We start from the raw sequence: 27,668 nt of genomic DNA, 5'->3' as shown, positions 1-27,668 counted from the left end.
CATACTTGTGTCTGAAAATTATAAGAGAGGCAAGCGAGGTAGATCAGAAGCTAGCTGACTTGGCAGAAGTATGGCATAAAAGTCGAGAAAACAAAACATTTGAAGATGAGTTACAGGTTAGATTTTGACACAAAGGACTTTGAACACATGAGATCTGCAGGAATGAAAACACACTTTAGAGAGTTACTCCAAAGTTCCCAGAAATGGAGAACATTAGACAAGTTGGAAGGAAGATGGGTAAAGAAGAGAGATAAAAGGAAAAGGGATTCTGGGAGTCTTACTACATATGTGCAGCAGGTTAAGGATCCTGTGACCATTTTACCAATGAGAGAGATTCCAGGAGGGCATTTTGTTCATTGGAGCAGAAGTGACATTCTGTCTTTTACAAATGACTATCCCAGGTTGAGAGAGAATCCAGTAGAATGGTACCAGCAGACAGACAGGTTCGTGAAACTTGCAAAATGCCTGTGGGAGGCATTGAACACTCTATTAGTGATAGTAGTTCCAGCTGATTTATGGATGGAGTGCAAGAGGAGTATAGATTGGCCGACAAAGGAACCAGAAAGGGATCCGATTACAGATGCACCACATCTCACGAGGTAATGAAATACTACTACAAAGTGATAGAATTTTTTAAAACAAGAATTTCGCCCAAGAACATTGACTGGCACAGACTAGACAGGACAGCTCAGGAAGCGAAAGAGTCAATACATGCATATTATGAGAGATTGTTGCAGGGATTTAAGCATTACAGTGGTCCAGAGATAATTGAGCTGAAAGACATGATTCATTTTGTGTTTAGATTTGTGGAAGGACTAAGACCTGAAATTAGCCAGATGATTAAGAGTCAATTGATTTGTTGGCAAGAAAAGCTGATTGATGAGGTATTGGTGATGCAGATTAGATTAGCACAAAACAGGGATGCAGGGACATTTTTCACAACAGCAGCAGAAGCAGGAAAATGTAGTATTTCAAAATCAGAAGAGAGGCAGAGGTTTTGAAGGAACTGGAAATGGAAACCGTAGTCCCAATTTGGGTACTGTAGTGGTTCAGAATGATGTACAGGTAATGAAGAGATTGTTGCCCTGTCAATCTTGCAGAGCAATCGGACATTGAAAGCAGGAGTGTCCGATGATAGTACAGGAAGATGTTGTTCAGCAAACAAGTGACATCACTTTGTTCTAAAATATGAGAGGACCAAGAACGAGAGGTCATAATCCAAATTTTCAAAACAATGTGAATCAGATGCTAAATTTGCAAATGCCACATGTGCAGATGGCACAATCGCAGCCAGTGCAACAGCATGTTCAAATGCTATCTAGACAGCAAATCCAAATACCTCAAGCCCCAGTGGAACAGCAGCAGGCGATGCTTCCTCAACAGGTCACAAGTCAAAGGATTAACCAGAGTAATAACACAGTACACCAATTTCAGTTACACAGTGAGAATTGAATAAAAGATGATTGGGTGAGCGAGAGTTTTGATGAAGAGGAATATGTGCTTGCAGCTTCCTTGGAAGTAGATCAGAAAGGTCCATATGTGAAGGTAAAAGTAATTGATCATAAAGTTTACTTCTTGGTTGACACAGGAGCTACACGCTCTGCAGTAAGAACTGCAGAAGTTCCAAACCTGCCCCTTTCAGGAAAAACAGTACAGATTGTAGGAATAGCGAATCAGTATTTGACCAATCCAATCACAGAACCGGTTCAGGTTACAATTTGCAATTTTAAAGGAAAACAAAAATTCTTAGTCTGTGTCTCAAGGCCAGTATCCCTACTGGGAAGAGACTTGGGGCCAGATGTAGCAAAATAAAATTTTGCGACTTGCAAATAGCGAGTCATTGCGACTCGCTGTTTGCAAGTCGCAAAATGTTATGCAGTACGGTGTCTCAGACACCGACTGCGACTCGCTATGGGGTCGCAATGACCCACCTCATGAATATGCATGAGGTGGGTCGCAAATTGCGGCCCCATAGCGAGTCAAGGCACTCGCAAACATGGAGGCCTGCTGTAGTCAGCAGACCTCCGTGTTCGTGACTGCTTTAAATAAAGCAGTTTTTTTTTTTTAAGTGTAGCCTGTTTTCCTTAAAGGAAAACGAGCTGCACTTAAAAAAAAAAAAAAAAAACCTTTAGTTTCGGTATTTTTTCAGGGCAGGGAGTGGTCCCTTGGACCACTCCCTGCCCTGAAAATTTTTTTTTGGGTCCAGTCACAAACTGGAAGGGGTCCCATGGGGACCCCTTCCAATTTGCGAGTGGGTTACCATCCACTTGAAGTGGATGGTAACTGGGATACGATTTGCAACCGCGTAGGCGGTCGCAAATGGTATTGCATCCCACTCAGACTCGCAAATAGGAAGGGAACACCCCTTCCTATTTGCGAGTCGGAAATGCATATTGCGAGTCGGTCCCGACTCGCAATATGCATTTCTGAATAGCAAAGTGGCTTTTGCGCCTCGCAAACGGCGATTTTTGCCGTTTGCGAGGCACAAACACTTTGCTACATCTGGCCCTTGCTGTGTAAAAATAGGTGCTCGATTACTTGCTCAAATGATGGAATTGAGATACAGACGAACAGTGGTGATGAAGATGACCCAGCTCCAGAAGCAGAGTGTGAAGTAATAAATGAGGAGTACCCCCTGATTAATTTCTTTCCAGTATTCACACTAAAGGATCTTCCCCCAGTTTTACAGGGAATAGTTAAAGAGAGAGTGTGGGATTTGAGAGGGAAAGACATTGGCCTGAGAAAGGTATTTGAGCCAGTTAAAGTTCCGGTAAAGCAGAACGCAATTTTTCCCCCGATTCCCCAGTACCACATGCAACAGAATATCATTGAGAAGGTTGCTTCCATAATTGCAGAATTTGTAAACCAAGGGGTCTTGAAAGAAGTGTTGAGCAGCCCATGTAATTCACTGATAATGGGATTGTGAAAAAGTGGGAAAGTTCGGATTGTCCAGGATTTGAGAAAAGTAACTGACATTGTAATTAAATGTTGTCCCATAGTACCAAATCCAGATGTGATTTTGTTTCAGATGCCATGTGATGCTGAATAGTTCACCATCATAGACTTGTCACAAGCATTCTTTTCTGTGCCTCTTTGTGAAGAAAGTCAATTTATCTTCTGTTTCAAAATTTTAGATCAAGTTTACTGTTGGTTTAGAATTCCTCAATGGTTTTCAGAATCACCTTCCATATTCAACCAGATCTTGAAAAAGAACCTGCAGTCATTGGAAATGCCTTTCCAATCAATATTGGTACAGTACATTGATGATTTGTTGATTGCATCCAAAATGAAGGAAGAGTGCAAGTATGACACAATTGCCTTACCAAATCATTTGGGAAAGAATGGTCATAAAGTGTCTGCACTTAAATTACAATACTGTCAAAAAGAAGTGAAATACTTGGGTCACCAGATTGAGAAGTGAATAAGGAAAATATCAAGAGAAAGGGTCACAGCCATATTGCAGATGAATCCCCCAGCCACACAGAGAGATGTCAGGATGTTTTAAGGTATGGTAGGCTATTGTCACCAGTGGATTCCCAACTTTTCAGTCATTTCAAAGCCATTGCAGAAGCTGAAGAAGTCACTGATCTCTTAGTGTTAGATCAGGCTTGTATGAAAGCATTTTCTGAATTGAGAGAGAGTTTGTGCAAAGCTTCGGCTTTGGGAATGTCTGACCACACTAAGCCCTTCACGTTGTTTTGTCATGAGCATGATGCATGTTCTTTGTCTGTTTTGACTCAGGTCAATGGAGGAGTAAACCGCCCAGTAGCATATGTTTCAGCTTCTTTGGACCCAGTTGCAGCAGCTTTACCAGACTATTTGAGTTCAGTCACAATAACTGACTGGTGCCAGATTGACTTGCTACGAGACGAGCATTTGGGGTCACTTAATGTGTCATTAAAGAGATGTACAGTGCTTAACCCGGCAACCTTACTCCCAAATTAAACTGTTGAGATTGAAAAATTGGAAGACATTGAACATGATCGTCTTGAAGTAACTGATCTGTGCACAAAACTGAGACCTGATATTAGAGACACCCGATTGGAAGAAAATTACCAAATGATCTTTGTTGATAGTTCCTGCCTAAGGAACAATACAGGAATTCTGAGAGCAGGATTTGCAGTGTGTACAATTTCTTGTAAACTTGAAGCGTTCTGGCTTCGAGGAGTATATTCTGCACAAGTAGCAGGGCTGAAAGCCTTTACTAGAGCATGCCATGTTTCCGCTCAGCTTAAAGTTACTATCTATATGATAGCCAGTATGGATTTGTAATAGTGTACGATTTGTGCCAGTTACGGTCACAGAGAGGTTTCCTGACCTCTTCTGGTTCACCAGTAAGAAATGGTGAGAGAATTCAAGAGTTGTTGCAAGCTATCCAAATACCTGAAAAGATTGCTGTGGTGAAATGCAGTGCACATCTGAAATCGCAAGATTGTGTGTCTATGGGAAATGTATATGCGGATCAAGTCGCAAGAGTTTGTGCATTGAACTGTATATCGCTCAAGGACAAGTGGGAATTGTTACCTGAAAAAGATGAGACATGTCCAGGCTATGCATTACATGTTATAGATACCTTGAAAGAGATGAGTACATTGCAGAAAAATGTGACAGGAAGGAAAAACAGTCATGGAGCAAAATGAAATGTATACAGCGACAGGATGAATTGTGGGTTTCATAAGAGGGTCAATTAGTGCTGCCGAACAGTTTGTTGACTCAAATGGCTAGATATTATAATGGTCAAGGACATGTTGGGATGGATGCCATGATTAGACTGTTCAAACAGAATTGGTTCAATCTGAAATTTAGACAAGTTGCTGAAGCAGTTTGCCACTGTTGCATCATTTGTCAACAAATGAATGTGGGAAAAGGGACAGTGGTCATTTTGAGCCACATTGGAAGAGCAGGAGGTCCATTCAGCAGAATACAGATGGATGTTATTGAGATGCCTGTGTGTGGTGGATTGAGATATGAGTTGTTGATTGTCTACATCTTTAGTCATTGGATTGAAGCTTACCCTACACGAAGAAATGACAGCCTCACAGTAGCAAAATTACTGCTTAGGGAACTGATACCACATTTTGGGTTTCCGATCTCTTTAGAATCAGATAGAGGAAGTCACTTCAACAGTGAAGCAATTAAATTACTATGTGCAGCCTTAAACATTGAGCAGAAGTTTCATTGTAGTTATCGCCCTGAAGCATCAGTACTTATTGAACAGATGAATAGTACCTTGAAATCAAGAATGGCGAAAATGTGTGCATCCATAAATTTGAAATGTCCAGATGCACTACCGTTAGTTCTGATGACAATGAGAAATTCACCTGATAGAAAGATAGGATTGTCACCCCATGAGATCCTCATGAGCAGAGCAATGAGGTTGCCAGCAGTTCCTGCAAATGCTTTTCTGAGCAAAAAAGATGATATGATGCTGGACTACTGCAAAGGTCCGGCTGATGTGGTTCACTTTTTCGCTCATCAGGTGGAAGCCACGACACTGCAACCGTCTCAAGATCAAGGACACAACCTGAGGGCTGGTGACTGGGTTGTGATCAGAAAACTCGGGAGGAAGACGTGTTTGGAGCCTCGGTGGACAGGCCCTTTCCAGGTCGTTCCGATCACCACCACATCTGTGAAGTACAATGGAGTTCCAAACTGGATCCACGCAAGCTATACGAGAAAAGTGGCATGTCCTCTGGACAATGAAAAGGAGTTATTGAGAGCACCAACAACGACCAGACTGTTGTGTAGCCATTTTAGTTTTAGCTCCATGCACGTTATTTTAGCACACTAGGCCTGCACCTATGCACTTTAGCCTAGATATATTTTATTCAGATTCATTTATTATTTTAACAATAGCCACTTTTGCGGTCTTGTTTTATTTCTCTCTATCTAGCTGTTTATGCTTAGGCCAGCACTACCTTCTCAAACATTTTTGTTCACTCTGTGCTTCTTTCAAGGCTGCAGTAAGATAGGTTGCCGGTGAAGGTGGTAAAAGTTTTGTCTCTGGTATTCTTAGAAAACACACATCCTTGTGTAGGGACATTTTCTCAGAACATCAGTTGTATTATAAAAACACCTCCTTGTCCCATGCACGTTAGAGGGAGATTCCAGCAAGAGGACCACGACTAAATGCTTATTGATGAATGCTTCGCTACAGCTGCTTATGCAGACTTCAGGCCTTTGCTCAGGTATGGGGGATGATGTCTGCCCAGGGTAACCTGAAGGGCAGAATTAGAGCTTAACATGCTGTGCTCTAATATGGCCTAGGTAGGAGCAATGATTCCTTGGTAGGAATTAGTCTACTTGACTCTAGTGACAATATGGTAGCATAATTTCTATGCGTTCTCTCCTTATCACAATTTTAATTCTGCCAAGCTTTATCATCCTGGTATTGCAGTACATGCTTTATTGTCTAAGATGCAGTTGCTTCATTAAAACCTTATTGAAACATGTACTGCCTCTGCTTGTCATTGTATATGTGAGACTAATGTAACTGAGAGAAATGGATGAGATCTGAGCAACCACGATTTCCCTGCGAATTCAAATGTGTCATGTGCTCTGCTGCCCAATCATCCCTGCTCTTGGGTAGAGATGAGGCACTGCTAGTTAGCTACAGCAAAACCCGGATTGAGGTGACAGGTGTCACCTGTCGTGGGTAAGACTCAGGGCCATATTTATACATTTTGACGCAAAACTGCGGCTAACGCCATTTCGTTGTGCCGTGCGGGCGTCAAATTTATACTTTGACGCACGGCGGCGCAATCAACAGGTGGGAGTCCTTTTTTTTTACGCACATCACGGCGTCAAGTCGTAAAGGAAAACGACGTTAACGCGGCGTAAATGACTGTGGGTCGATTTACGACACCGCAACCCGGATATGCGCCGTTTATTTTGACGCAATAGCGTCAAAAATACCCGCAAACACTGACCTTTCAGCAGAGGAGAGCCAAAATGGATCCCAGATGCCACTACAGACCCCAGGAAGATGACAGCTGACCAGGAACCAGCCAGGATGATCCATACAAGAACCAGGACATATATAGAAAAAAAAGAAAGTGTCGATTCAGTGCAGAGGAGCAGGAAATCCTGGTTAAAGAGGTGACGGAACACCAGCACCAACTGTTCATCACCTCTAAGTTGCCAATCAGTAGAAGAGAGGCCATATGGCAACAAATTGTTGACAAGATCAACAGTGTGGCTGAAGTATGCAGAACAGTCACCGAGTGTAAGAAACGCTGGCATGACTGTAACATAGGACAAAGGAAAAAATGGCCAGGAACAGAAAGGCAGCACTGCAGACTGGAGGTGGGAGTCCAGCACACCAGGAGGCCCTGGACCACCTGGAGGAGATGGTTGCAGCCGTCATCCCCGAGGAGATCGTCACAGAGATTCAAGGACAGGACAGTGCAGACTACCACGAGACAACGCACATGCAGGGTAAGTCGCATGGGGATTTAAAATACAATAATGTTGACTGTAAGCAGGGGGGGAAATACCTACTGCACATTGCATGTAAGTTATCATATACATGGAGTGGCATGGGTAAAGGGGTATGGCATGGGGGCATGGCCTGCACATACAGAAGCTGGGGCACAACATAACACTACACCAACAACAGTCCCATGGGGGCATCCTGTCATGCCAACAATGGAGCAAAGGGAAAGCCTCGACAGGAGGGAAGGCCACTACGTCAAACTTACATCCTGGCACTCGTCAGCCAAAATATCTCCTACATTAACTAGGGCCCTATCAGCAATCCTCTAGCCAAAACAACAACTGCAATGCAACTGCAACAACAGTTGACACTACCACCTCTGATCTCTGTGCAGCTATAGTAGCCAATTGCAGTAACCTCCCCATGGAACATACATACCTAAATTAGGGGGTGAGGATGACATCTGCAACAATCCCCTGAAACAAGAGAAAGGCCCCAGTACACTCATATGTCAATGCCCATAGTTGTCACATACATCAGCCAAACTAAACAGCAATAGGAGCGACACAGCACTAAGGACACACCCATGCTGCATATGTCAGGGTCCTTCCTGTGCCTGGCAAACAAGGCTACATCACAAATGTCATACTTCTCAGACAACAGCATTGAGGAGGGGACACATGGAACTGGTCACTGAAATACACCTGCACAGTCAGAGGACAAAATAGGACATTGATATGATAATCAGGGCAATCCAATGTAACACACATTACCCAACATCAGCAGGACACATTAACAATGTCTACATCCATATCACATCATAACCTTGCCATGCATAGGATATGCCACATGTCAATTACATTTAAGTCAATGTGAACAATCAGGGATTGGGGCAGGTCCTGAGAGGCAATTGTGCTGCCAGGACCATCTGAACACCCACAGCCAGTGAAAGGTCTCACCATGAGAATGGATATACACGGAGGGTCGAGTAGGACAAAAAGCTGGCTATTCTCTATTTGTTATAAAGCAACACCTAGAGGCAAGTAGGCAGACAAGTCTGATAACTCAATATCATACATGTGAGACACAGGTGGGCCATAGGCCTATAACAATGCCCATATGAAGGACAGCAGATACCAATACCAAACAAGATCACAAAGTGAATTCATCAAAAGGCTGGCATGTTGCGTCAAAATTGTCACAACACAGACACACTAATTGTACCCTGTTTCATTGCAGAGGAACATGGATCTCCTGCCGATATGCCTGTCCCAGATTTCCCTGATGACATGGATGACGAGCCCATAAACATTCCCCAGGAGACCATCCAAAAGGTCCTTGAAACCCTCCAGACCCCACCTTCAGTCACCAGGAGGAGCACAGAACAAGCAGCCATCAAAGAAGAACCACCCACCACCCCAATTGCAAGACCTGCCTGCTCCAATATAGCTGAGGACTCTGACGACACTGGCACTAGCTTTGAAAGAACTGTAGTTGGAGTACAGCGGGAGCTGGCCAAGGAGGTGCGGGTGGGGATGCCAAATATGGCAGCCAGCCTTGAGGGGGTGCGCTCGTGCATGATGTCATCTGCAGATCAGGCAGCAGCTATGCAAGCCCTAACATCAATACTGCAAGGACTACAAGAAACTGTAAAGGAATTCACCACTGCAGTAAGGGAGTTGCCACAACACCTCGCACCCTAAACTTTCCACTGCATGCACGAATGCAATCATGACTCCCTCAGGGCCGACCTGGCTGCCTACCATCGTGATGTAGCTGCTATTCTCAAAAACCAGCAGGCCCTCCTTGCTGCAGTACTGCCCTTAAGACCTTCACAGGGAGCAGCCACCGGGATGTCTGACTCCACGTCTTCTAACACTGAGGTGTGTGTTGTCCCTTCACAACCAACAACAACAAGGACAAAGCACGCAACACACACATCAGAAGAAGAAGACATGGAACAGATCACATTCACACAGAAGAGTACCCGGAAGCACTAGTCCCTGCACCATGGCCTACTTTGACCAAGGTCCTACGTTTTTTCAATTGCCAGTCTCACTACAACTATACTCAATGACTGTTCTGCTAACCACTGTATAACTTGTCAGCATTGCCAGTGAATGTCTCTCTCCTACTAATTGGCAAATCCTGTCCCTCTGCACTGTCGGTAACATCACCCCAGCATGTCAGGAGCATCATCCACACCCCTTCTGTAGGATCACCATGTAAGATTGCACTAGAACGGACTCAGCAAACCTGGACAATGTACATATTGCACTACAGCACCTATCAACAAATTGCACTTGCACACCTAATATGTCTCTGTGTAATTTGACACATCAACTGTGCAGTAGATAACTCAAAAGTGCCTGTGTGACAACCATGTAGCTTGTCAATACAACTGTCCTGACATCATGTAGTCTGATACATCTGTGCAGAGGCCAGGATTGCATCATAGCCAGCCCATCCTGAGGAGAATAACTGATGAAGGGAGAAACCACACACAATCATGCTGTGTTGGACAGAATAATGCTCCATCAATAGAAATCAAAGTCAACTAATGGTGGCTGATAAATGTGGTCACCATGCAATACTAATACATTGAATTATGCAGTCTAATCTAAGCAAACACAACTAAACACAGCATCAATCAACCTTTCTGAGTAAACTTCCAAATAGGTACTCATGCTGATTTTTTGCACACATGATCTATGTCAGTAATGAAGACAAGAGTGTTAACAACACCTCATCTACAAAGATGTCCCTGAACATCACACTGCAGTCCGACCTAAAAAATTCCCCACAATACCAAGTCTGGAAGCACACTTTGTGATGTAGAAAACATACTCATCAACACAAATCCTTTGTGATCCATGTAAACTCCAAATGGTGGTTCTATCAAATGGTGGATACTTACCAAGTTAGCACAGGGGTAGCTGCCATTTTAAACCTCTTTTTTCTTTGGTTTGTAGCATAGGACACAAATGTCATAGGACAACAATCACTACACTGATGGCAAGGCCATGATCAAGTAGCAGTTAACACATAATGCAAAGGGTCAACTATAGATTTATTCATAAGTAATCACACCAGAGGCAACTAAGGGAAAAGTCATACCTACACTAATCTAACCTGACTACTCCTAACCCACAACTGTCTCTAACTAACCTAAGCTAAACTTACTCTACACATATAACAAATCGATCTAAACATCAACCCCCCACCCACCATTATGAGACAGGACACATGCAGGACAACACATACTAACCTACACACATACTATACTATCCTAAACAATCATATATTTTTTTGGTATTTTTTTTAAATTATATATATATATATATATATATATATATGTTTTTTCTAAACAGACAGGAACCCCAACGTTGACCCCCACCCACCCACACACTCAATAATAAAAAGTAGGAAGAATAAGGACCCCCCCACCCTCCTCCCTAACACTAACTAAGCTAACAACCTATAATAACCTAACACTAATCCCCCAAGCCCACTAATCATGATAAAAAGGAAAGAGGAGGGAGGGGAGGGATACATTTAAATATACCATATAAGTCCTAGAGGTTGGCCCTCCGTAGGGTCCGCCTGATGGACCTGACCTGCATCTTTATGTAGGCCACATCCTGGCTCAGCTTGTCCACCTTCCTAATGAACTTGTCCATTTTGCGGTCTAAAGCCTGGAATGCCGCAGGGTCAATTGGAGGTGCTGCTGCTGTCTGTGTGCCGGCAGAGGTGCTCTGTGTGGGTGTATAGCATAGCCCACTGGACTGTCCTGCAGCTCTTATATTGCTGGGTCCTGGTCGTGCTGCAGAGGCAGGGACAACTGTCCCCGCCATTGCTGGGGCCACTTGGGGAGAACTGGTGGTTGTGGTGGTGGTGGTGGCTGTAGTGGGCAACGTTGGGCCACCCTGTGGTGAGGCCCGCCATGCTCCGGAGGCCCGATCCGCCTGGTATTTTCGGGCCATCCGTCGGAACCACGACTGCACCTACAGGATGTGTCGGTACCTCATGGCCCGCCTCTCAAATTCATGCCTCTGTGCAGCACTCATGTTTGCAGCTGTGAAGAGAAAGGGCAACTATTTACCATAGGAAATGCATTGTGTGGAATAGCACAATGGGTCAATTGGAAATTACTTTTACTGTAGTTGTAACAGCTCATATCACCATATAGATCATTGAAAGTCTCAGAGGAAATACATGGGAAGCCTGCATACAAAGGTCATCTCACACATAGCATATACAATTATCTACATGATGGGTGACATCAGCCTAAACTTCTCATCATAAAAATTACAAATGCACCCTACATTAATGCTGCACCTCCTCCGCCTATTACCTGGACTCCATATGTCAGTGTATGTGATAACAATCATAACCCTCAATATCTGCAATTTGTAATTGGATTTGCTAGTATAGAACTCATGTGCCATAACCGAGTGTGTACACTAGGTTCAAAACAAAGTTTCAAATGGTCACAAGTATGTGTAACATACTGGTTGCTACAGTCCTAGGTACCCTATTCCCAAACACATGGCTGACTTTGAGGGTGGGGGTGGGAAGAACATCCAACAATCCCAAAATCGATGCACACCCAGGAGTGTATAGAAAGCTCAACATGTTTTTGCCTCCACACACACACCACCAGTGAAGGGCTATCATCAAATCGGAGTCAGCTAAACCTTGTCCTATCCAAGGTCCACACATGTCAAAATGTACTGACCTAGGCCAACATCACATACTACCAGTGAGGCATATTTTTCTACAGACACAGAGGAGCAAGAACACCCATGATCATGAATAGCATGTACACCTATGCCGTTGCACTGTAGTCCCACACACTTCTAGTACAACTTGTGGAAGTACATGCCCCCGGAAGATCCAACCTACAGTGTACTCAGTACATCGTTTACTAGGGAAGCAGCAGATTTCAGACAAGCCATTTGCAGAAGCTATCTGGGAGAATGTCAGTCTGAAATGCAGACTCAGTCCGAGACGAGTCCCAGAGCAACTCTTACATTAACTAGTGTATTCCACATGACTCACCCCATTCCCCATAGTGGGCCCTAGAGGAATGGCCTACAGACCCAAAATCAGACAAATGGATAAGCATAGGTCAACTCAAAATGAAGTGATAACTGAAATCCCAATAATGGAACAATACTAATGATTGGGCAGCGCATCAAACCTTGCAATCTGTTGAACACACAGTAGTCCATCATGCATCACCAGCAAACATAAAAAATACCACACATGAAACACTCACTGTAGGTGTCGGGGTCCTCAAAATGAGCCACCTCTCCCACTGTGTACGGTGCAGGTCCACCTGTAAAGCATGGAAGGAAGAATGTACTCAGAATCCGTGCACTGACGAACAATTGCAAATACAAAGACAATGTGAGAATATGACATGAGTAATGAAACCCTTTCACACATGCTCATACTGCATGGAATTATTCATGCGCAACATTTACATTGGATGAGTATCCTGCTACAGTTACACACCCTACTACACACATGCAGTGGGCCAGACAGTCATGTGGTGACAAAGATGCACCTCCCTTAGTATGCAGCAACAATATAGGTGTGCATTCATCTCATCATGTGCATCCAAGAGAGACATCCAAAAGCTGGTTACTTGAGGACTGCCTGACCTCTCAAACAGCCTATGTGGTCATGACACATATGTGACTGATAGGTACATGGTACAGAGGGCAAGGTACTTTGGCAATACCTTATGTTGTTACAGTTTCATACATTGATGTGTCCAAACTATAGTGATTGGCACCAAACATAGATGTTTGTACCCTAGTCCATACCTTTGGACTGCCATCCCTATTCTGATTTGGGCACAAGTGACAATAAATACCTGTCTAAAATGTTAGCTGAGGGCACCTGAGTCCTTAACAAATATGGTTCATGCTCAGATCAGGCATGTAACAATTAAATGTGAAGGAGCACATTTATCACGACAAGGCATGGCACTTCCAAGAACATTTTCCCTACACACCAACCAGACACACATGTGACATATGTGTGGACAACATTGCTAACTTCAATTGACGTGAAGGCAGCACTCATTTTCAGCATCATGTAGGGTTTACAAATGTCAGTCTAGCTATGGCGTCTACATATGTAGGTATGATGTTTCAACATCCATTTTTCACTGGCTATTGTGACCTGTAGAGTCCTAATTGCGTTATTAATGTGTCGCTTGTCTGACACAAAGGCGGCACTACATTACATTCTGCTACAGGCAACCGGTATGTGTAGAAAACATGAGCTACCTGACTGCTAGCATTTGTCATCCTTCACATTGTACATCAATTACCCAGTATGTTTCCCTAGCATTACACACAGTCAGCTACTTATCTGGCAGATTGGGTAACAATCATCACATGTCACTACACAGCTTTAAATTGTGCACATTTAATTGATCTGTACTCACCAACATGGCCACCAATCCAGATTCCCAGGTGGTCCAGCAGATCTTGCTCCCTGGAGATCAGATCAGCCCAGCGGTGCTTCAATTGATGGTCATTCCTTTGGCTACCATACAGATGCACCAAGTGATGGCGCACCTTCCCCCACCGGACTTTACAGGCCTCCGTGTGATACCTCTGTATCACCCTACCCCCAGCCTCCAGCATGAGTGGGAGGAAATGGCAAACAAGCCATATAAACCCCCCCAATTCCTCCTCACCCTTCCTGGAAAGCCGCGGCCTACCAGACATGTCAGCACTGAAAAAGGGGAAAAAGTAGTAGAAAAAGGAAAAGGGGGAAATGGGGAAAGGTAGAAAGGTAGAGTGGGGAAATACAAAGAAAACTTAAGAAGAAGAGCCGAACTATCCCCTATATTACAGTACCCACAACAGACTCCCACAGACAATAAATAAAACACTGGACTTGACAAATTAATACAACACAGACTCAGACAGTATTCTACAACAAGACAATGATGACAAAAGCACAATTGAGATGGCACACTGGACACAAAAGCACTAATACACAGGACAACACTTTGCACACAGCCACACAGTCTAGAATAATCTGAGACTGCAAAGTGAAAGTGAAAGTACACCCACTGTACAGATTCTGTAAACAGGATATCCTATTTCATCACATCCTGCATAAAATGGCCACCGTTTTTCCCCGCTATGCGTCATATTTTCACGCATACAGCTTGTGCGTCATATTTTTTTACGCACAGGAGTGCAAATAATGCAGAGTCCCAAAAAATTTCAGCATTGGTAGATTATATTTGTTTGAGGCATATTTTACAGTTCTAGAGTTGAAAATTAAGCCGCAGCAAAATATGATATCTAATTCTGAAAAATATTTTTGACTCTGCATTATATGCACTCATGTGCATCAGAAATAATGACGCACAAGCTGTATGCGTGGAAATATGACGCATAATGGAAAAAAACGGAGGCCATGTTATGCAGGATATTATGATATCTATTTATGAAATATATTTTTGATTCTGCATTATCTGCACTCCTGTGCGTCAAAAATTATGACGCACAAGCTGTATGCGTGGAAATATGACGCATTATGACAAATATGTCTTTCATTTGTCAAATTGAGAAATTAATTTTGTCATGACCAAACGGTGTTAAGTGATAAACTTTGGGGTTAGCTATAGCAAATGTCCCTTATAGGATGTATAGAAGGTATTCACAGTGCAATGGTAATGATTGGCCAGAATGGATATTACTCATAATTGTACACATATGTAGGTAATTCATGATTGCTAATTTCAAAATATGAATGGGATACCAGGATGTATTCCTTAGCAAAATTGTGTCCACATGTATCAAGCTATTCAAAATTAAATAAAGGGCAATTAGGTAGTGCAATTGTCGCCTAAACTTTTTTTGGGGGTAACCATGTCCTATTTACGAGTAAATTTATCTAAAATGTGTTTCACTTTTGACATGTAGGGCACACATGCGCCTTATGCATGTGTGTCGTTCACATGTGCATAAAAAATGTATATTTGGGGGGCAGCAGAGGTGGACTAGGGTTTGCTCTTCCAGACTTGCAACTTTATCCAAGGGTTTCCCAAATTCAGTAATGCTAAACCATCAGCAGCAGGCCCATGGAAGCAAATTGGGTATGATTCACTGTTTGCTAATCTGTAATCCCATTTGCCCATTTGACGTTTGCCCTATTGATTCTTTGGAGAATTCTGACATACCATTTTGCATTGATTTTTTTGCAAAATCTCAACGTTCTTTATGTCATGATAGCAAATAGGTTGTGGATGTATGTGGCCCTTTATGCATTACCTGGTCTAGAGGCATGTTTCATTCTTCCTGCTAGGTTACAACTGGGACACTACTGTGATTGGCTGCTTGAAACCATTTTGTTGATTGGATGGTACATGTACATGTGTGTGGTCCAATATTGATCCAGTATCAACTGTCAAGGTGTATGTTGTCACTGTAACGTCCAGGTCTCCTCATGAGTTAGTGGCAGCTAATCGTGTATCTAATGAGTATCGTTTGTAGCAAAATTTGAGAAAAGTCATTGAGGACATGGTCACCTACACGTGGATGGTCCCACCCTGTCACTGAAGACGTGTAATGAGACTTTCAACTGGGCAACCTTGGTGTGCTGAGTGAGAGAATGTATCAGGTGTCTGGATCCGGCATGTGTCATTGCAACATTTGTACTCGAGTTGGCCTCTGTGGATGGTAATGTATCAGGAAACATCATAGCCTCTGTGCAGAAGTAAATGGCTGGTATTCAGCACACACGACTCATCTTTATTATTTGAACAATGTAACTCTGCGTGTGAACTGTCAGGGTCCTCATATGTGTTGACTTTTCATGGACATTATCTGAGGTTGCTGGTTCAGATGGAGGCCACTTACACCATCAAGCGCTATGGTCCAGGTCCACTGTCACACTTTGTAGTTTAGGCATTAATGAGGGCCAGACAACGGAAGGGCCATGATTTAGCTATTCAAGGGCACTGTCACAAATCTGATACAAATAACAGTCAGATGATGCAATACGATGTATTTGAGTATACATTGATGAGGCTAATGACAAATTAGTGTCTGAGGTACAAGAGGTTTTGGACAGCACATGTGGTCCATAGGTGGACCACAGGTATCTTTAGGGTGACCCACGGACAGGTGCCAGTCAGGCTGACAGGATGCTGGGTCAATCAGGAGCAAGTTCTTTCAGTAATTATATGATCAGTGTTCTGACTAGGACTGGTCAGAGGGAGCAGTAGACAGTTGACATGTCACACTGTGTATGTCCTGTGTTGTTTTGAAGGTGACACATGAAACCAAATACAGTGTTACACGGCAACATTAGTAGCAATGCTTAATGATGTAATTGCCCAAATGCCAATATCTATGCTGTAGGAGGCATCAGCAGGGACGGGGCATGTACATTTGGGTGGTGTGCATGGAGGGGATCACTGGTGTGGCCTCCATCAGTGTCTCACTAGTCCTGTCAGATGAGATTTGCTGAAAATTAGCCTACAGTACCTTTCACAAGAGAATCAATCTACAGGTGATCCCAGGCCTTAAAAACTCCAAGCCAGTGTATTATATGAGCTGAGTTCCATGCAGTGAGATGGTACTATGACAATGGTAGGCATAGGAAAGGGTGTGGCACACTGGATGACTCTTGTGAGTGTGTGTGTGTGTAGATGAGGGAATCTCAGTGTACACAAATCAGCATTCCAGGGACCTCTTCAGACAGGTGGGGTGTGACCAGCCGCAGGTGTGTGTAATGTTTTTAGAAAAGGGCTGACATGTAGATGGGTAGTGATGTGCTGGATGCTTGTCATAGGTGTAGCACTTGTGCTGTGTATGTTCTGCTTATGTGTAACTCTAGTGACAGATAGTCATTGCAAAGATAGTAAGTAGTTGGAATTACTGTTGCCAAGAGTATGGTAATACATTCCTGTTCCTGAAGCATAAGCATGTGACCTGGCTGATGTATGAAGCCTGTTTTCCCCTAGTTGAGTGATGGTTTTTTAGTTGTGTGCCATCTGCTGCGATGATCCATGTTTCCTACATGTATGTGTGTCATATGTGTGGTCCTCAGCTATTGCCCTTCAAAGGTGAACTGTACAGGATGTCTGTCATTTACATTGTGTGTGTATGTGACCATTGGATGGTGGCCATTACATTTGTAGTGTATTTTTCTGTGTCCTGATTGTTATATCATTATTGCTCAATGAGACGACATTCTTCTTCTGATATTTCAAGCTAAAGGTGGGCAGAAATGAATAGGCCAAACCATAATGTGGTGTTTGTTATCAGTGTTTATTTACAATAGTGCATTAAGTGGTGATGGTGATAATTATGAAAAGAAATTATTTACAATCTGTTGGCGCCTACGCACTCCAGCAGCCGTGTTTAGTTGTTCCCCCTCCTGTTGCAGGCCAGCATCCTCCTCTTCTTCGTCTTCAGGCATGTATGGGTCTGGTTCGAGGAGGGGAATGTTCCTTTTGACACAAATGTTGTGCAATATTGCACATGTGAGGATGATCCTACAGACCATCTTGGGGGAATATAGTAGGCTACCACCAGTGATGTCGAGGCAGCAGAACCTTGACTTGAGGATCCCGAAGGTCCGCTCGACAATGCTGAGTGTCCTCTTATGGGCGTCGTTGTAAGCCTGCTCTGCAGCAGTACTCGGGTTCCCAAATGGTGTCATTAGCCATGGCTGGATGCCATACCCCTGATCAGCTGAAAGAAAAAAACAGAATGGGATCATGTTGATGTAGCTTGCATTATTGAAAAGACCGTCCATGGCAGTAGTTGTCTTGTGTTGTCTGTGACTCTTTTGTGTACTGATGTGACATCCTATACTTGTAGGCTATACCATCTGCATTGTGTTTTTACCTTGGCTGAGCACATGTTTGTCTGCTAACCGTTTGTCATCAGTATGTTTGGTGATTTTCAGTGCAGTGTGCCCTCCCTAACATTGTGACTTGTGATACAGGTGTCCTTGTCTTCACTTGGGGTGAGTAGATAGTTCAATGTAGAGTTTAATTTATAAGTGTTGTTAGCACGTTCATATGGAAGTACCCTGGACATCCCATACCTTTAGACTTATGCAATGTATTAATGTAAAGGTCATTGTGAGACTTACAATTTGCAAGGTGACATTTCGGCAACCACACTCATTGACGTCTTCACATTAGGCTGTACAGTAATTTCCTATGTGTGACAGGTTCAATGGTGAGTTAAGAAACATGGCTAGTGATGTCAGGACCTCAGTGTGTTCCTGTTGACATGTTGCTGTTGTGGTGTATGTGTTGTGTGTCCTAGAGGGTTGCTGTGCAGTGTATATATAAGTAGGTTTTCGTACTTACCAACAAGTAGTCCATTGCCATACCGTCCATCCTGGAAGTGTTGGTTGATGGTAGAGTGATGGAAGATGAATGAGTCATGTACACTCCCAGGATATTTAGCCACGATGTTGGTGATCAATCCCTGGTGATCGACTATGGCCTGCACGTTGATTGAATGTGTGTGCTTCCTGTTGCGGTAGAGGTGTTCAGTCGCAGCAGGTGGCACAAGGCGTACATGTGTGCAGTCGATTGCACCAAGGACGTGTGGGAAGCCACTAATTGCATAGAACCACTCTTTAGTTTCCTGCTGCTTCTGCAGTGTGTTAGGGAAGCAGATGTGGTGGGGTGTCAGTTGAATGATGGCATCCAGTACTTTTGGCAGAAATGCGGAGAATGATGGTTGGGATATTCCACCAACCAGGGCACCAGTTGTTTGGAATGAGCCACTTGCCAGCATGTGAAGTACGGCAAGCAGCTTTGTTTCTGTTGGTATGGTGCGGGGTGTTACCAAAGTGGGGGCGAACTGCTGTTCAATGTTTTGCAGCAGCTGCTGGATGGCCTGCCAGTTCAACCGGTACCTCTGTATGATGTCGTGTTCCATGAGGCCATGAAGGGTTGTTCTTGGGTGGAATATCCTCTCCTGCCTTCTGCACTGCCTTTGGGGTCCCTGCTGGTGTTGTTGTAGCTGCTGTTGTTGCTGCTGGGCTCTGCGTCTGCGTGCACGTTGGATAAGAATCACCTCCATGTCTCCCTGTTGCTGCTCTGCTGCTCTGCTGTTTGTTCTGTGTGTTCTGATTAAATACAGGTGTGTTTGCCCCATTTTAACGCCTTCCCTGACCCAGGCGTTAAATTTTGTCACAAATCGGGCTGTGCGTAATTTTCTGGCTCCGCCTCCCGGCCGAGCGTCATTTTTGCCCGGAAGCATAAATACGACGCACGGCCGTTTGCGTCGTTTTTTGGACGGGAACGCCTACCCTGCATACCATTAACGCAGGGCGGGTTGCCGCATCCAAGAAATGACGCACACAGCGGAATTTTGTCGTCCGCGGGCTCGGGCATCAGAGTTTATATATGGGGCAACGTTTGCGCTAATTGTGCGTCAAATCTTTTGACGCACAATCGGCGCAAACGGAGTATAAATATGCCCCTCTGTCTCTCACACCGTAGGTGATTCTGCTGCTCAAATCTAGTAGTCTAAGTAGAATAATGAGAGCCTACGCGACAAGACCAACCTCAGAACTGGAAAAAGAAGAAAGAGGAACTGAGACTGGATCTGAGCAAATTGAGAACGGTTCAGCCACTCTTGTGAGAGAAGAAGGAGAACACCTACAGGAGAGTGACAGTGAGAAAATCTCAATTGAGGCAGCAGGGGAGTCTAGTCAGAGGAGGGCTCTCCCAGAAGTAGACAATTTTGAGAGGCAAACAGAGCAAACGCCAGACCTCGAGGGGGAAGGAGTTGAGGCGGATCAAAGTCATTGTGGTCTGACTTCTTCTGAACCAGTTACAGGTCTGTCAAGACAAAATCCTGCAGAGCTAGAAGAAGTTTCAAGTTCAACACTGAAAAGAGCATTAACAAAGGGTCCACTGAAAGGAGATAAGTGGCCAGAGTCACAAGCAAAAAGAAAAGAAGCAATTGTTGAGACAACAATTGAGGAAGAAGTAGGTACAAGGAGAGAAGACCTGAGTGAAGGAGAATCGAATGGAGATTGAAAGTTGAAAAAAAAGAGAATAACAAGTCAAAGGTATGCAGGTCCTGAATGGGCGTATGCAACAACAAGTGAATGGCAAAGAGAATTTCTGTCTTTTTGTTTCAATATAGACATTCCAGGTCAATAATTTGGCACCTTGAAGGAAAACAATGAACTAATCTGTGGAAATTACAAACTGAGAAAAGTAAAAGAAGAAAAAGACACTGTTAAAAGTAACTGGAAAATACTTTAATAACCTGACTTGACAAGATAACCTGATTTGACAAGCTGCTAAACAGATTTTTGACATTCTTACTGATTTTGACAAAGGGTCCTGGAAATCAGACTGAAAGAAGTAAATAATTGCTTAGAGAAGATTGAAGATTTTGTTTTTGACTTCTGAGCATAGTTACTATTTTTTCTTCTACTTTCTGATTCTTTACAGAGCATGAGTAATCTTAGCCAGCAGGTTAGGAAGAACAGGTGGTGTATTGGTTTGGCAATCGTGTGCGTGGTATTGTGCCTGATATTGATTGTGGGAATGACTGTTCTTGACAAGAGTAAAGCCAACCATAATTCAGCTATAGAGATAACTACCGCACTAACAGAAATAGAGAAGTTTAGGTTAGATGAGCAGTATCTGCCTGTAGACAATGCACAAGGAGAACTTTCTTCTAATGTTTTCTATTGATTATTGAGTGAGTATGTTGAGACGATGGATGCAAGAGATTGTTGTGTAGGCACACAGATTCCTTCATCAGACAAAGAAAGAGTTACCTCTCATTGTTTATCCCTCACTTATGGGATAAGATGTAGTCTGTTACTAACAAGATTCTATAACCAGGAGTAAATTCAGTATTTCTATTCTAACCAGGATGTTGTGTTTTAGTTTGTCCCCATAATTAAATACCTGAAAAGAGTAGCTAAGCAGAACAATATAGAATTAGTGAGAGGACTCTGTGAGCCTACATTAACTTTTGGTACGGCATATGCTCTCAAGAATAACATGACATGCTTGCTTATACCACTAGTGAAAAGCTTCTTAGACCAGACAGATGAAAAGAGAAAGTTAAAGGAGAGGTTAGAAAAGGGTTTAGAGAAAAGGACTTTTAGATATGATTACGCATTTAGTGAAATAAAAAGCAAGGGAGGTTAGCTTTAGATGTGCAACACGTGGGAAAGCTTTGTGTATATAGGCCTAAATCTAGTACTGACACTTTGTGGGAACAAGTGAATGTAAAAATGTGTTTTTGTTTCAGCGTAAATGGACATTAATGATGAGTGGACAGGATCCAGTAATTCCTGGTATATATTACATCTCTGAGCCAAATGCTTATTACCGTCTTTCAAGAGGATGGTATGGCACATGTTTCTTGGGGATAGTTTTCCCAAAGATTTTTCAACATGAGGACTTGAAAAGATTACTGAAAATTACTGATTTACATCACATTAAACAAAAGAGTCATATTAATGGTAATGTATCTTGTATTTGCTTTATTAATCGTAGGCCTTACTTTAGCGAGGTCTTGGGCCTAGTTGCACGGCCTCATGTTAAGCTGCATTGCTTAGATGATTTATAAAATGGCTGCTTAATAGAATAAAATTGTGATTTTTCCACTGCATTGACCAAATGCTAGTAGCTGAACTTCTTTCCCAGGAGAACTGCTTGCTAGAATATACTATACAAGATAGGGATACATTATATAACTTAGGCGGTCACCGCCAAATGGCCGCTCCGCGGTCAAGAGACCGCGGATGCCATTCTGGCTTTCCTGCTGGGCCGGCGGGCGCCCTTTTGGCCCCTGCAACATAGAAGCCGGCTCCGAATGGAGCCGGCGGTGTTGCAGGGGTGCGACGGGTGCAGTAGCACCCGTCGCGATTTTCACTGTCTGCAAGGCAGACAGTGAAAATCTTCATGGGGCCCTTTTAGGGGGCCCCACAACACCCGTTCCCGCCATCCTGTTCCTGGCGGTAAGAACCGCCAGAAACAGGGTGGCGGGAAGGGGGTCGGAATCCCCATGGCGGCGCTGCAAGCAGCGCCGCCATGGAGGATTCCCTGGGCCAGGGGAAAACTGACGGGAACCCGCTGGTTCCCCCTTTCTGACCGCGGCTTTACCGCCGCGGTCAGAATGGCCCTGGAAGCACCGCCAGCCTGTTGGGGGTGCTTCCTTGGTCCCCGGCCCTGGCGGTCATGGACCGCCAGGGTCGGAATGACCCCCTTAGTGTGTGTAAAGATGACCATTCCAGGAGCAGACAAAGGATGCACTGACTGGATTATAAGCTGCTACAAATTTGTTTCCTGATGAGCCCAATGATGGTAGCAGGAGAAGAGGAGCCATTCGTCAACATGTGAACAGTGGCCTAATAAATTCTTAGATTTGGGGTTCTATTTTCATTGGACTAAACATACACATACGATTGTTTGACCAATAGCAATGTGGGAAATAGTTTTAGGAAATCTAACTTAGCCGGACTGCACCGAGAGGAGATGTACCATTCTCCCCATTCCTTTGAGGGTTTAGCTGTTACTCTTTCTGAACTGCATGAAGAGACTATGGCCCTTATTACAACATTGGCAGTAAATCCTGCTTACCACCGTAGAGAAGACCGCCAACACACCGCCGCGGCCGTGGAATTCCACCACAGCAATTATGACCCACAGTTCTGAATCCGCCAAAATCTAGACACACCACACAAGTGTGATAAACTGGTGAAAACCAAATCTCTACCGTCATGCCAACAGAAATACGCCCACACTATCACGACCCATGATTCCACGCGGTGGTCTTTCAACCGCGGTATTCCATTGGCGGTACACACCGCCGCGCTCAAAATACACACACATTTATAAAACACAACCACATTGGACTATTCAAAATACACACACCTGATACACATACACACACCACTCCCACATACCCAATACAATATAAAACACACACCCACATCACCCACAAACCCTTACAACAACAATTCACGAACGAAAGCCAGAGAGAGACAGCACCAGCAAGAACAGCCGCATCCACAGGCACACAACACCATCACCCACAGAACTTCCACGTACCTCACACAACACCCCACTACATAGCAGCACACTTATCACCCCACACTCCACCCCACACATCACCTACACCACCCCATGGCACGGCAAAGACACCCCAGGTTCTCGGAGGAGGAGCTCAGGGTCGTGGTGGAGGAAATCGTCCGGGTAGAGCCACAGCTATTCAGATCACAGGTGCAGCACACCTCCATTGCAAGGAAGATGGAGCTATGGCGAAGAATAGTGGACAGGGTCAACGCAGTGAGACAGCACCCAAGAAATCGGGAGGACATCAGGAAGAGGTGGAACGACCTACGGGGGAAGGTGCGTTCCGTGGTCTCAAGACACCACCTGGTGGTTCATAGGACTGGCAGCGGACCCCCACCTCCTCCCCCACAACTAACAACATGGGAGGAGCAGGTCTTGGCGATTCTGCGTCCTGAGGGCCTCGCAGGAGTAGGTGGAGGAATGGACTCTGGTAAGAAAATCTTAACTATTATATCTCCTACCCTATCTGCATGACAGCACATACCCCCACCCTCACCCTTACCCCATCACTCCTACTCGTCACAAATGTCCCAATGTCACAAACCACACATCCTAACCCAAAGTCCTGCATGCAACAACAAAGCATGGAAACCCATCACTAAAGCATGCCCACTGCACATACCCATACACCCCCCTAAACCATCATCACATGTTGTCCCACACAGGAATGCAAGCACTGGGGTACACGGTCACCCACCCATTGCACACCATGACACACACAGATGTAATAAACATCCTTTTATACCCCAGCAGGACCCCCACCCAACATCACCGGACAGGAGGGTCCACACATGTCCACACCACCAACAAAAGAGGCCCACAGTGATGACAGCACCTCTGTCCAACTGGATCTAGATGACCAGCTCGGCCCATCGGGGACCTCTGGACAGTCGGTTCCCCTCACACAGTCACAGGCCAGTACAGAGCTTCCCCCCTCTGGAAACACCAGCACAGCAGGCACCCAGCGGGCCCATACCTCCGTCCCCAGGACACGTCAATCAGCTGTGTGTCCACCACTACAGGGAACTTAGGCTAACCCACCACCCCAACAACAACAGGGACCTGGGGGCAGTGGTACTGGGCACACGTTCCAGGGGACGGAGGCCCAGGAACACAGGGGAACTGGGAGGGCTGCTGTGCGACAGGGGGCAGACAGGCCAAGGGAACCCACTCTCCACGAGGCCTTCTCCTCCATCATTGGAGCCTATCACCACTCCCAGGAGACGATGGCAAAACGGTACTGGCCAAGTTTCAGGAGACCCAGCGCCTGCAGGAGGAACAGTATATGGGCTTCAGGGAGGAACTCAGAACCATCAACTCCACCCTGGGCACCATCGCAGGGGTGCTGAAGGAAGTACTCAACACCAGGAGGGACCCTGTGGCACTACAAGGGGCCCCTGACACTAGCATGGACGATGAACTGCCCACCACCTCCGCCGGCGCTAGTGGACAAGAGGCACTGCCACAGGACCACCATACCAGTACCCCTCCCCCTTCAGAGGGAGAACCACCTCACAAACTTTCCCTGAGACCCAGGAACAAGACAGAGCACGATGCCAAGACCCCCGCCAAGAAATGAGACCACCCTGATTGTCATCCTACTGTCCCACTTTGTCACCCTGTCCATACTTAAACTGCCCCAGCTCTGTTTCCTATGCCCCTTTGGACAATGCACCTGTGAGACTAATAGACTGGACTCTGCCATGGACATTCCTCCACCATCACCCCTCACCATTTTACTACCCCCTCCAATATTGGGCAGTTAAATAAACACACTTAAAGCACAAAACAATCTGGAGTCTGTCTGTGATTTCGAAATAGTGTATTAGCAATTACAGTGGCAAAATGTTCATTCAAATGTAATGTCATCATACCTATGTCACACAGCTCTAGTCCATGAGGAATCAAAGCAGATGTCACACAGTGGGACCCACATCTGTGAAATCGTAAGGGAAAGTGACAACTCAGTGACCATACACTGGGTGAAAACGACAGACAGTAGACAGGCAGCAGTGTTTAAGTACTTGTAGTAGGCAGGTCTGTAATTTATCTGTGTCTCACTGGAAATATTGCTGGATCACTGAGTCCCTGTTGTTCATGTCTTCTTCTGGACCATCCTCCTGCAGAAAAGGCACCTGTCGTCGCAAAGCCAAGTTGTGAAGCATACAGCAGGCTACGATGATCTGGCACACCTTCTTTGGTGAGTAGAATAGGGATCCACCTGTCATATGGAGGCACTGGAACCTGGCCTTCAGGAGGCCGAAGGTCATTTGGATCACCCTCCTAGTTCGCCCATGGACCTCATTGTAGCGTTCCTCTGCCCTTGTCCTGGGATTCCTCACTGGGGTCAGTAGCCATGACAGGTTGGGGTAACCAGAGTCACCTGCAAATGGCGAGGGGCAACTGTTAGACACGCACTAACCTGTAGGGATATCCCCAGACCCAGACAACCATTCCCACTGACTAGCTTCCAGGTGCTCCCCTAATAGCCACACACGTTGCCTCTGGAGTTGACCCATCACATAAGGGATGCTGCTATTCCGCAGGATGTAGGCGTCATGCACTGAGCCAGGGAACATGGCATTCACATGGGAGATGTACTGGTCTGCCAAACATACCATCTGTACATTCATCGAATGATAACTCTTCCAGTTTCTGTACACCTGTTCACTCCTGTTGGGGGGGGACCAAAGCCACATGGGTCCCATCAATGGCACCTATGATGTTGGGGATATGTCCCAGGGCATATGAACCATCTTTCACTGTAGACAAATCCTCCACCTGAGGGAAACCGATGTAGCTCCACATGTGTTTCAGAAGGGCAGACAACACTCTGGACAACACGTTGGAAAACATAGGCTGGGACATCCCTGATGATATGGCCACTGTTGTTTGAAATGACCCACTTGAAAGGAAATGGAGCAATGACAGCACCTGCACTTGAGGGGGGATTCCTGTAGGATGGCGGATAGCTGACATCAGGTCTGGCTCCAACTGGGTACACAGTTCCTGGATTGTGGCACGGTCAAACCTGTATGTGATAATCACATGTCTTTCCTCCATTGTCGACAGGTCCACCAACGGTCGGTACACCGGAGGATGCCGCCATCTCCTCACATGTCCCAGCGGACGGTGCCTATGAAGGACAACAGCTACCACAGAGTCAAACAACTGAGAGGTACGTATACACAGTTTACACAGAACACCATTCATACACAAAAAGTGGCCTGTATGTGTGTTGAGTCTAGGCCTAGGTATGTGTGACACAGTTGAATATGAAGCCATGTGGGCCCCAGAAATGGCTGCTGCCTGACCTCTAAAGTGGGACAATGTGATGTAACTGCGCTGGCGTTGTACACCGTCGCGGTAGGCGGTCGAAGACCGTGGTGCAATGCTGTATTGGTTAACATTGGACCCTATGGGTGCCAGGAGCCAATGACGATGTACGCCGGTGGTGACGGTACGCACTGCCGTGGACGTGACCGCCATTTTCTATCTGTTCAATCACTCAATACCTGATCTTCGACAGGAGAGGACCCACACTGCAAGTGCTGCTGTGACCTCGGTCTGTAAGAGACAATGGCTTGAGTGTCTGGGGAAAGGGCCCCTGCCTTCACATCGGAGGAGTTGGAGAAATTCATGGATGGGGTCCTCCCCCAGTACACGCTACTCTACGGTCCTCCAGACAAACAGGTAAGTACACTTGGAGCATGATGTATGGGCTATGCCTGTGTGGAGAGGGATGGATGTAAGAAGGAAGGGGGGAGAGTGCGGCGTGCATGAAATAAAGGTGAATGCATGTGCCACATGGCCACGGAAGGGATGGGGGCCAATCACGTTGATGGTGCAGTTGGTATTAACTTTCTCTTCCTCCTGTACAATTCATGTAGGTCAGCGCCAACCAGAAAAAAAGATATTTGGCATGCCATCGCCAAGGACGTCCGGACCCTGGGGGTCTACCACAGACGGAGCACCAACTGCCAGAAAAGATGGGAGGACATTCGCTGCTGGAGCAAGGAGACGACGGAGGCTCAGCTGGGGATGGCCTCTCAACGTGGGAGGGTTGCCCGTCGCACCATGACCCCCCTGATGTTCAGGATCCTGGCGGTG

The sequence above is a fragment of the Pleurodeles waltl genome, chromosome 4_2, assembly GCF_031143425.1.
Source record: "Pleurodeles waltl isolate 20211129_DDA chromosome 4_2, aPleWal1.hap1.20221129, whole genome shotgun sequence".
Classification (NCBI taxonomy): domain Eukaryota; kingdom Metazoa; phylum Chordata; class Amphibia; order Caudata; family Salamandridae; genus Pleurodeles; species Pleurodeles waltl.
This window is presented reverse-complemented; position numbering follows the sequence as displayed.